The sequence below is a fragment of the Triticum dicoccoides genome, chromosome 2B (assembly GCF_002162155.2).
Source record: "Triticum dicoccoides isolate Atlit2015 ecotype Zavitan chromosome 2B, WEW_v2.0, whole genome shotgun sequence".
Taxonomy (NCBI): Eukaryota; Viridiplantae; Streptophyta; class Magnoliopsida; order Poales; family Poaceae; genus Triticum; species Triticum dicoccoides.
Genome location: NC_041383.1, coordinates 767,125,495 through 767,138,285, shown reverse-complemented (window position 1 = coordinate 767,138,285; position 12,791 = coordinate 767,125,495).

Below are 12,791 nucleotides of genomic sequence, written 5' to 3'. Positions count from 1 at the left end.
ATGCCTCACAAAAGACCTCCTTCATCTACATCCTCAGTTTCTCTTCTGTCTTGGCTTTTCTGCAATATGCTCCAAGTTTTTAGATTATATATAAAAAAACTAAAATAAAAGTGATCCGATCATTGGATTTTTTTAATATCAAAATATGTCCTATTTTTAGTCTTTCAGGTAGTCCGGTAAATTGTCACTACCCCCTCCCCCCTCCTCTTCCTGAGGAGTGCAACCATTGCCCCGGCATTTAGAGACATTAATACTGTGCATCTTTTCATCCCTCTCAGGCCATCAGCATTTTCAATCGTCAAATCTACACTTTTGGGCTTTTGTGGCCATTTGTTGTGCTTCCAATCCCGCTTGGGCTTCAATATCTCTTACTTTCTTCATTCCTAAATATAAGTCTTTTTAGAGATTTCAATATGGACTAGATACGGAGCAAAAAATAATAATTAAAATGTACACTCTAAACTACGTCTATATACATTCCTATGTAGTTTATATTGAAATCTCTAGAAAGTAGGAACAGAGGAAGTAGAATAGTAGATCTCTTTCTCCCTACACCACGTTTGGCCTGGCATTCGTCGCTCACGAGTTCGATACGTTTGAGGAGGGATGGATGAACAAAAGCCACGGAACACGCACAGCATGCATTCCTGGCTGTCCCGCCGTTCCGTCGTCAGAGCTCAGAACGTCCATGCACACCGGATACTCTGGCACAGTGATGCTCATCGGCCATGCGATGGGAGACGGAACACGCAGTACGCCTTTCACGTAGCACGCGTCAACTCACGCAAGTGCACGCACCCGCCAGGGCCGTGTATCGATCACATCGGTTGCCGTCTTCGGATACGCAACAAGTGTGCAGTGCAGAGACTAGTCGGGTAGCTGCATGGGCCCTTGGCGCCGTGCATGGTGGTGTGATACGGCGCTGAGCGGCTGGACACGCACGTACGCGCACTGCACACACGACACAGATGCATGCACGGTCAAACACGTCCACAGTGCGGTGCGCTTTTGGGCAGCGACGCACTGGCAGTGGCGATGCATAGTTTACATCACGCGCGCAGTTCCATAAACTATAGAATATCCGCGGCCGGCCAGCGGAAGGGCACAGCAGCAAGGCTCCAAGGAACGAGTAAACTACTGTTCGTTGTGTTTTCCAAGTAAAGCCTCCCGGAGATGCACCCAGTTACGCACGCATGTCCGTACCTTATGCATTGGTGCACACGCATGACTCCACGGCGACGTTTTTCTTTCACAGTTTTGCTATTCTTCGGTCGCCTGAAGGCTGAATTTGCGTCGGTCGATTTTTTGGCAAGCACCAAGGTCGAAAACAGCAGAGCTGCCACGAGCGCAGCCAGGCCAGAGAGGCCTACGACGGTAAACTTGCTTTCTTATTCTTGAAGCGTATCCTGAACGAACTGTTGGGGCCAGACAGTAACAATGTGCTGCACAAATTCATCAACACGGCAAATATGCACACTATACAGCCTTTTTTACTTGTGATGAACTTTGAGGACAACTTCAACCAACAAGTAAGGAGCGAAATAACTCAAACAACACGCACATGTGACACGGGATTTAACGTGGAAAAACCTTCTCAACTTGAAAAGTAAAAAACCACGTCTGTGAACCGACCGGTCCACACAACTTCACTATAAGAATGATGAGTACAAAGTTTTCTCTGAAACCTCTAGAGAGATTTACAACACATTCTCCACGTGCCAACTGGCAACAGCAACAACAACCATAGGAAGCAAGATTTCAGCAAAACAAAGTTTACACAGCTTCTGTACCCTTCAGTGTTTTGCAAACTGCTTTTAAACCGTTGAACCAAACAACATCAAATTTGGCAAACAAGTAGACACACGAGTTCTTGAGATCCCCTTAAAATTTCAGCTCAATTGGACATCGTTTGCCTACCCAAAACTATTCGTCTCCCAAAACTACTCTGTTCTGAAACTGCAGCAGTCAGAGCTGACAAAACCACTCTCAAATTTGATGCTCCACTGACCCAATCCTCAAACCAGCTAACCAGATGGAAGTACTCAAAGTAAGGAACGAGCTCACCAAGTTTGTGGTTGATCCAAGGACGTTTGAGCCTCCAATCACCAGCTTGAACAATGTCTAGTCAGATGCAGCAAATCTGGACAGAACATCTGCTTCTTCTTCTTCCTCTCTCTCAGGTTGTGGTTTCTCTTGTGTGTTCTCTTTCACACTCTCACGAATGGCAGCCATCGGTGGAGTGGCTAGGGTTTTCTTCTTGCTTCACTTCCTTTGGAAGCGCTCTCAACCGTTGGATGCAGCAAAGATCGACGGCTGACATGTGTTGGACTTCTGGGCTGATGTTGGGCTGTCAACACACCTCCATGTGAAAGGACTTAGCCCATCAAACTCCCCCTCCCGAGATCATGGAGGGTCTCACAGCCTTCCGGCAGCCATGCCAGCAAGCCGGCGTCATACTTCGAGCTTCTTCCTCGTGACCACTTTAGTCAATATATCAACCCCATTGTCATCGGTGTGAACCTTTTCAAGTTGCATTTGCTTGGAATACAATGTTGGGGAACGTAGTAATTTCAAAAATTTCCTACGCACACGCAAGATCATGGTGATGGCATAGCAACGAGAAGGGAGAGTGTTTGTCCACGTACCCTCGTAGACCGTAAGCGGAAGCATTATGACAACGCGGTTGACGTAGTTGTACGTCTTCGCGATCCGACCGATCCAAGTACCGAACGTACGGCACCTCCAAGTTCAGCACATGTTCAGCTCGATGACGATCCCTGGGCTCCGATCCAGCAAAGCTTCGGGGATGAGTTCCGTCAGCATGACGGCGTGGTGACGATGATGATGTTCTACCGACGCAGGGCTTCGCCTAAACTCCGCAACGATATGACCGAGATGGAATATGGTGGAGGGGGGCACCGCACACGGCTAAGAAACGATCCGTAGATCAACTTGTGTGTCATGGGGTGCCCCCCTGCCCCCGTATATAAAGGAGCAAGGGAGGGGGTGGCCGGCCTAGGAGGAGGCGCACCAAGGAGGAGTCCTACTCCCACCGGGAGTAGGATTCCCCCCTTCCAAGTAGTAGGAGTAGGAGTCAAGGAAAGGGGGAAGAGAAGAGAAGGAAGGAGGGGGCGCAGCCCCTCCCCCTAGTCCAATTCGGACTAGGCCTTGGGGGGCGCCCAACCTCTCCTCTCTCTTTCCCCTAAAGCCCAATAGGGCCCATATACTCCCCGGCGAATTCCCGTAACTCTCCGGTACTCCGAAAAATACCCGAATCACTCGGAACCTTTCCGAACTCCGAATATAGTCGTCCAATATATCGATCTTTACGTCTCGACCATTTCGAGACTCCTCGTCATGTACCCGATCTCATCCGGGACTCCGAACTCCTTTGGTACATCAAAACTCATAAACTCATAATATAATTGTCATCGAAACCTTAAGCGTGCGGACCCTACGGGTTCGAGAACTATGTAGACATGACCTAGAAATATTCTTGGTCAATAACCAATAGCGGAACCTGGATGCCCATATTGGCTCCTACATATTCTACGAAGATCTTTATCGGTCAAACCGCATAACAACATACGTTGTTCCCTTTGTCATCGGTATGTTACTTGCCCGAGATTCGATCGTCGGTATCCAATACCTAGTTCAATCTCGTTACCGGCAAGTCTCTTTACTCGTTACGTAATGCATCATTCCGTAACTAACTCATTAGCTACATTGCTTGCAAGGCTTATAGTGATGTGCATTACCGAGAGGGCCCAGAGATACCTCTCCGACAATCGGAGTGACAAAACCTAATCTCGAAATACGCCAACCCAACATGTATCTTTGAAGACACCTATAGTACTCCTTTATAATCACCCAGTTACGTTGTGACGTTTGGTAGCACCCAAAGTGTTCCTCCGATAAACGGGAGTTGCATAATCTCATAGTTACAGGAACATGTATAAGTCATGAAGAAAGCAATAGCAACATACTAAACGATCAAGTGCTAGGCTAACGGAATGGGTCATGTCAATCACATCATTCTCCTAATGATGTGATCCCGTTAATCAAATGACAACTCTTTTGTCCATGGCTAGGAAACATAACCATCTTTGATAAATGAGCTAGTCAAGTAGAGGCATACTAGTCACACTATGTTTGTCTATGTATTTACACATGTATTATGTTTCCGGTTAATACAATTCTAGCATGAAATAATAAACATTTATCATGATATAAGGAAATAAATAATAACTTTATTATTGCCTCTAGGGCATATTTCCTTCAGTCTCCCACTTGCACTAGAGTCAATAATCTAGTTCACATCGCTATGTGATTTAACACCAATATTCACATATGCATGTGATTAATACCCATAGTTCACATCATCATGTGGTCAACACCCAAAAGGTTTACTAGAGTCAATAATCTAGTTCACATTGCTATGTGATTAACACCCAAAGAGTATTAAGGTATGATCATGTTTTGCTCATGAGAGAGGTTTAGTCAACGGGTCTGTCATATTACAGAGTCGTATGTATTTTGCAAATATTCTATGTCTACAATGCTTTGCACGGAGCTACTCTAGCTAATTGCTTCCACTTTCAATATGTATCCAAATTGAGACTTAGAGTCGTCTGGATCAATGTAAAAGTTTGCATCGATGTAACTTTTACGACGAACTCTTTTATCACCTCCATAATCGAGAAACATCTCCTTATTCCACTAAGGATAATTTTGACCAATGTACAGTGATCTACTCTTAGATCACTATTGTACTCCCTTGCCAAACCAGGGCAGAGTATACAATAGTTCTGGTCCATAGCATGGCATACTTTTATAGAACCTATGACTGATGCATAGGGAATGACTTTCATTCTTTTTCTATTTTCTTCTGTGGTCGGGATTTGAGTCTTACTCAATTTCATACCTTGCAACACAGGCAAGAACTCTTTCTTTGACTGTTCCATTTTGAACTACTTCAAAAAATTTATCAAGGTATGTACTCATTGAAAAACTTATCAAGCGTCTTGATCTATCTATATAGATCTTGATGCTCAATGTGTAAGCAGCTTCACCGAGGTCTTTCTTTGAAAGAAATCCTTTCAAACACTCCTTTATGCTTTGCAGAATAATTCTACATTATTTCCGATCAACAATATGTCATTCACATATACTTATCAGAAATGTTGTAGTGCTCCCACTCACTTTCTTGTAAATACAGGCTTCACCGTAAGTCCGTACAAAACTATATGCTTTGATCAACTTATCAAAGCGTATATTCTAACTCTGAGATGCTTGCACCAGTCCATTGATGAATCGTTGGAGCTTGCACATTTTGTTAGCACCTTTCGGATCGACAAAAACTTATGGTTGTATCATATACAACTCTCCTTTAAGAAAACCATTAAGGAATGCAGTTTTGACATCCATTTGCCAGATTTCATAAAATGTGGCAATTGCTAACATGATTCAGACAGACTTAAGCATCGATACGAGTGAGAAAATCTCATCGTATTCAACACCTTGAACTTGTCGAAAACCTTTCGCAACAAGTCGAGCTTAGTAGATAGTAACACTACTATCAGTGTCCGTCTTCCTCTTGAAGATCCATTTATTTAACATGGCTTGCTGATCATTGAGCAAGTCAATCAAAGTCCATACTTTGTTCTCATACATGGATCATATCTCAGATTTTATGGCCTCATGCCATTTCGCGGAATCTAGGCTCATCATCGCTTCCTCGTAGTTTGTAGGTTCATCATGGTCTAGTAACATGACTTCCAGAACATGATTGCCGTACCACTCTGGTGCGGATCTTACTCTGGAAGACCTACGAGGTTTGGTAGCAACTTGATCTGAAGTTTCATGATCATCATCATTAACTTCCTCACTAATTGGTGTAGGAATCACTGGAACTGATTTCTGTGATGAACTACTTTCCAATAAGGAAGAAGGTACAATTACCTCATCAAGTTCTACTTTCCTCCCACTCACTTCTTTCGAGAGAAACTTTTTCTCTAGAAAGGATCCATCTTAGCAACGAAATAACTTGCCTTTGGATATGTGATAGAAGGTGTACCCAACAGTTTCCTTTGGGTATTCTATGAAGACGCACTTCTCCGATTTGTGGTTCGAGCTTATCAGGTTGAAAACCTTTTTCATATAAGCATCGCAACTCCAAACTTTAAGAAACGACAGCTTAGGTTTACTGCTAAACCATAGTTCATACGGTGTCGTCTCAACGGATTTAGATGGTGCCCTATTAAACGTGAATGCAGCTGTCTCTAATGCATAACCCCAAAATGATAGTGGTAAACTGATAAGAGACATCATAGATTGCACCATATCTAGTAAAGTACGATTACGACGTTCGGACACACCATAACGTTGTGGTGTTCCAGGTGGCGTGAGCTGTGAAACTATTCCACATTGTTTTAATTGAAGACCAAACTCGTAACTCAAATATTCGTCTCCATGATCAGATCGTAGAAACTTTATTTTTCTTGTTATGATGATTTTTCCACTTTACTCTGAAATTCTTTGAACTTTTCAACTATTTCAGACTTATGTTTCATCAAGTAGATATACCCATATCTGCTCAAATCAGCTGTAAAGGTTAGAAAATAACGATATTTGCCACGAGCATCAACACTCATTGGACCGCATACATCGGTATGTATTGTTTCCAATAAGTCAGTAGCTCGTACCATTGTTCCGGAGAAAGGAGTTTTAGTCATCTTGCCCAAAAGGCACGGTTCGCAAGCATCAAATGATTCATAACCAAGTGATTCCAAAAATCCATCTTTATGGAGTTTCTTCATGCGCTTTACACCGATATGACCCAAACGGCAGTGCCACAAATAAGTTGCACTATCATTATCAACTTTGCATCTTTTGGCATCAATATTATGAATATGTGTATCACTACGATCGAGATCCAACAAACTATTTTCATTGGGTGTATGACCATCAAAGGTTTTATTCATTTAAACAGAACAACAATTATTCTCTGATTTTAAATGAATAACCGTATTGCAATAAACATGATCAAATCATATTCATGCTCAACGCAAACGCCAAATAACATTTATTTAGGTTCAACACTAATCCTGAAAGGAGTGTGCGATGATGATCATATCAATCTTGGAACCACTTCCAACACACATCGTCACTTCACCCTCAACTAGTTTCTGTTTATTCTGTAACTCCTATTTCGAGTTACTAATCTTAGCAACCGAACAAGTATCAAATACTCAGGGGTTACTATAAACATTAGTTAGGTACACATCAATAATCTGTATATCAAATATACCCTTGTTTAGTTTGCCATCCTTCTTATCCACCAAATATTCAGGGTATTTCCGTTTCCAGTGACCATTTCCTTTGTAGTGTAAGCACTCAGTTTCAGGCTTTGGTTCAGCTTTGGGCTTCTTCGTGGGAGTGACAACTTGCTTGTCATTCTACTTAAAGTTCCCTTTCTATCCCTTTGCCCTTTTCTACCTTCATCGATTTCAACATCACGAAGAGCTCGGGAATCGTTTTCGTCATCCCTTGCATACTATAGTTCATCACAAAGTTCTACTAACTTGGTGATGGTGACTAGAGAATTCTGTCAATCACTATCTTATCTGGAAGATTAACTCCCACTTGATTCAAGCGATTGTAGTACCCAGACAATCTGAGCACATGCTCACTAGTTGAGCGATTCTCCTCCATCTTTTAGCCATAGAACTTGTTGGAGACTTCATATCTCTCAACTCGGGTATTTGCTTGAAATATTAACTTCAACTCCTGGAACATCTCATATGGTCCATGACATTCAAAACGTCTTTGAAGTCCCGATTCTAAGCCGTTAAGCATGGTGCACAAAACTATCAAGTAGTCATCATATTGAGCTAGCCAAACGTTCATAACGTCTGCATTTGCTCCTGCAATAGGTCTGTCACCTAGCGGTACATTAAGGACATAATTCTTCTGTGCAGCAATGAGGATAAACCTTAGATCACGGATCCAATCCGCATCATTGCTACTAACATCTTTCAACACAATTTTCTCTAGGAACATATCAAAATAAACATATGAAAGCAACAACGCAAGCTATTGATCTACAACATAATTTGCAAAATACTACCAGGACTAAGTTCATGATAAATTTAAGTTCAATTAATCATATTACTTAAGAACTCCCACTTAGATAGACATCCCTCTAATCCTCTAAGTGATTACGTGATCCATATCAACTACACCATGTCCGATCATCACGTGAGATGGAGTAGTTTCAACGGTGAACATCAATATGTTGATCATATCTACTATATGATTCACGCTCGACCTTTCGGTCTCCGTGTTCCGAGGCCATATCTGTATATGCTAGGCTCGTCAAGTTTAACCTGAGTATTCCGTGTGTGCAACTGTCTTGCACCCGTTGTATTTGAACGTAGAGCCTATCACACCCGATCATCACGTGGTGTCTCAGCACGAAGAACTTTCGCAACGGTGCATACTCAGGGAGAACACTTCTTGATAATTAGTGAGAGATCATCTTATCATGCTACCATCAATCAAAGCAAGATAAGATGCATAAAGGATAAACATAACATGCAATCAATATAAGTGATATGATATGGCCATCATCATCTTGTGCTTGTGATCTCCATCTTCGAAGCACCGTCGTGATCACCATCATCACCGGTGCGACACCTTGATCTCCATCGTAGCATCGTTGTTGTTACACCATCTATTGCTTCTACGACCATCGCTACCGCTTAGAGATAAAGTAAAGCAATTACAGGGCGTTTGCATTTCATACAATAAAGCGACAACCATATGGCTCCAGCCAGTTGCCGATAACTTCGGTTACAAAACATGATCTTCTCATACAATAAAATATAGCATCACATCTTGACCATATCACATCACAACATGCCCTACAAAAACAAGTTAGACGTCCTCTACTTTGTTTGCAAATTTTACGTGGCTGCTACGGGCTTAGCAAGAACCGTTCTTACCTACGCATCAAAACCACAACGATAGTTCGTCAAGTTAGTGCTGTTTTAACCTTCGCAAGGACCGGGCGTAGCCACACTCGATTCAGCTAAAGTGAGAGAGACAGACACCCGCCAGCCACCTTTAAGCACGAGTGCTCGCAACGGTGAAACCAGTCTCGCGTAAGCGTACGCGTAATGTCGGTCCGGGCCGCTTCATCTCACAATACCGCCAAACCAAAGTATGACATGCTGGTAAGCAGTATGACTTGTATCGCCCACAACTCACTTGTGTTCTACTCGTGCATATAACATCAACGCATAAAACCTAGGCTCGGATGCCACTGTTGGGGAACGTAGTAATTTCAAAAATTTCCTACGCACGCGCAAGATCATGGTGATGGCATAGCAACGAGAAGGGAGAGTGTTTGTCCACGTACCCTCGTAGACCGTAAGCGGAAGCGTTATGACAACGCGGTTGACGTAGTCGTACATCTTCATGATCCGACCGATCCAAGTACCGAACGTGCGGCACCTCCGAGTTCAGCACATGTTCAGCTCGATGACGATCCCCGGGCTCCGATCCAGCAAAGCTTCGGAGATGAGTTCCGTCAGCACGACGGCGTGGTGACGATGATGATGTTCTACCGGCGCAGGGCTTCGCCTAAACTCCGCAATGATATGACCGAGGTGGAATATGGTGGAGGGGGGCACCGCACACGGCTAAGGAACGATCCGTAGATCAACTTGTGTGTCATGGGGTGCCCCCCTGCCCCCATATATAAAGGAGCAAGGGAGGGGGTGGCCGGCCTAGGAGGAGGCGCACCAAGGAGGAGTCCTACTCCCACCGGTAGTAGGATTCCCCCCTTCCAAGTAGTAGGAGTAGGAGTCAAGGAAAGGGGGAAGAGAAGAGAAGGAAGGAGGGGGCGCAACCCCTCCCCCTAGTCCAATTCGGACTAGGCCTTGGGGGGGCGCCCAACCTCTCCTCTCTCTTTCCCCTAAAGTCCAATAAGGTGTTGGAAATATGCCCTAGAGGCAATAATAAATTAGTTATTATTATATTTCCTTGTTCATGATAATCGTTTATTATCCATGCTATAATTGTATTGATAGGAAACTCAGATACATGTGTGGATACATAGACAACACCATGTCCCTAGTAAGCCTCTAGTTGACTAGATCGTTGATCAATAGATGTTTACGGTTTCCTGACCATGGACATTGGATGTCATTGATAACGGGATCACATCATTAGGAGAATGATGTGATGGACAAGACCCAATCCTAAGCCTAGCACAAAGATCGTGTAGTTCGTATGCTAAAGCTTTTCTAATGTCAAGTATCTTTTCCTTAGACCATGAGATTGTGCAACTCCCGGATACCGTAGGAATGCTTTGGGTGTACCAAACGTCACAACCTAACCGGGTGGCTATAAAGGTGCATCACAGGTATCTCCGAAAGTGTCTGTTGGGTTGGCATGAATCGAGACTGGGATTTGTCACTCCGTGTAAACGGAGAGGTATCTCTGGGCCCACTCGGTAGGACATCATCATAATGTGCACAATGTGACCAAGGGGTTGATCACGGGATGATGTGTTACGGAATGAGTAAAGAGACTTGCCGGTAACGAGATTGAACAAGGTATCGGTATACCGACGATCGAATCTCGGGCAAGTATAATACCGCTAGACAAAGGGAATTGTATACGGGATCGATTGAGTCCTTGACATCGTGGTTCATCTGATGAGATCATCGTGGAACATGTGGGAGCCAACATGGGTATCCAGATCCCGCTGTTGGTTATTGACCGGAGAACGTCTCGGTCATGTCTGCATGTCTCCCGAACCCGTAGGGTCTACACACTTAAGGTTCGGTGACGCTAGGGTTATAAAGGAAGCTTGTATGTGGTTACCGAATGTTGTTTGGAGTCCCGAATGAGATCCCGGACGTCACGAGGAGTTCCGGAATGGTCCGGAGGTAAAGATTTATATATGGGAAGTCCTGTTTTGGTTACCGGAAAAGTTTCGGGCGATATCGGTAATATACCGGGACCACCGGGAGGGTCCCGGGGGTCCACCAAGTGGGGCCACCTGCCCCAGAAGGCTGCGTGGGTCAAGTGTGGGAGGGGACCAGCCCCTAGGTGGGCTGATGCGCCCCCCACAAGGGACCCAAGGCGCAAGGGAGAGTGGGAGGGGGCAAACCCTAGGGCAGATGGGCCCTAAGGCCCACCCCAGGCGCGCCTCCCCTCTCTCCCCCTCTTGGCCGCCTCCCCAAGCCCCATCTAGGGCTGGCCGCACCCCTTGGGGGTGAAAACCCTAGAGGGGGCGCAGCCCTCCCCTTCCCCTATATATATTGGAGGTTTTTGGAGCAGCCCAACACATGAGAACTTCTCCCTCTTGGTGCAGCCCTGCCTCTCCTCCTCCTCCTCTCCCGTGGTGCTTGGCGAAGCCCTGCTGGATTGCCACGCTCCTCCACCACCACCACGCCGTTGTGCTGCTGCTGGATGGAGTCTTCCTCAACCTCTCCCTCTCTCCTTGCTGGATCAAGGTGTGGAAGACGTCACTGGGCTGTACGTGTGTTGAACGCGGAGGTGCCGTCCGTTCGGCACTAGGATCTCCGGTGATTTGAATCACGACGAGTACGACTCCTTCAACCCCGTTCTCTTGAACGCTTCCGCTTAGCGATCTACAAGGGTATGTAGATGCACTCTCTTTCCCCTCATTGCTGGTTTCTCCATAGATAGATCTTGGTGACACGTAGGAAAATTTTGAATTTCTGCTATGTTACCCAACAGTGGTATCAGAGCTAGGTCTATTGCGTAGATTCTTTGCACGAGTAGACCACAAAGTAGTTGTGGGCGTTGATCTTGTTCAATATGCTTACCGTTACTAGTCCAATCTTGTTTCGACGGTATTGTGGGATGAAGCGGCCCGGACCGACCTTACACGTACACTTACGTGAGACAGGTTCCACCGACTGACATGCACTTGGTGCATAAGGTGGCTAGCGGGTGCCAGTCTCTCCCACTTTAGTCGGAACGGATTCAATGAAAAGGGTCCTTATGAAGGGTAAATAGCAATTGGCATATCACGTTGTGGTCTTGCGTAGGTAAGAAACGTTCTTGCTAGAAACCCATAGCAGCCACGTAAAACATGCAAACAACAATTAGAGGACGTCTAACTTGTTTTTGCAGGGTATGCTATGTGATGTGATATGGCCAAGAAGAATGTGATGAATGATATGTGATGTATGAGATTGATCATGTTCTTGTAATAGGATTCACGACTTGCATGTCGATGAGTATGACAACCGGCAGGAGCCATAGGAGTTGTCTTTATTTATTGTATGACCTGCGTGTCATTAAACAACGCCATGTAATTACTTTACTTTATTGCTAACCGGTAGCCATAGTAGTAGAAGTAATAAGTTGGCGAGACAACTTCATGGAGACACGATGATGGAGATCATGATGATGGAGATCATGGTGTCATGCCGGTGACGATGATGATCATGGAGCCCCGAAGATGGAGATCAAAAGGAGCAAAATGATATTGGCCATATCATGTCACTATTTGATTGCATGTGATGTTTATCATGTTTATGCATCTTGTTTACTTAGAACGACGGTAGTAAATAAGATGATCCCTTACAACAATTTCAAGAAGTGTTCTCCCCTAACTGTGCACCGTTGCTACAGTTCGTCGTTTCGAAGCACCACGTGATGATCGGGTGTGATAGATCCTTACGTTCACATACAACGGGTGTAAGACAGATTTACACATGCAATACACTTAGGGTTAACTTGACGAG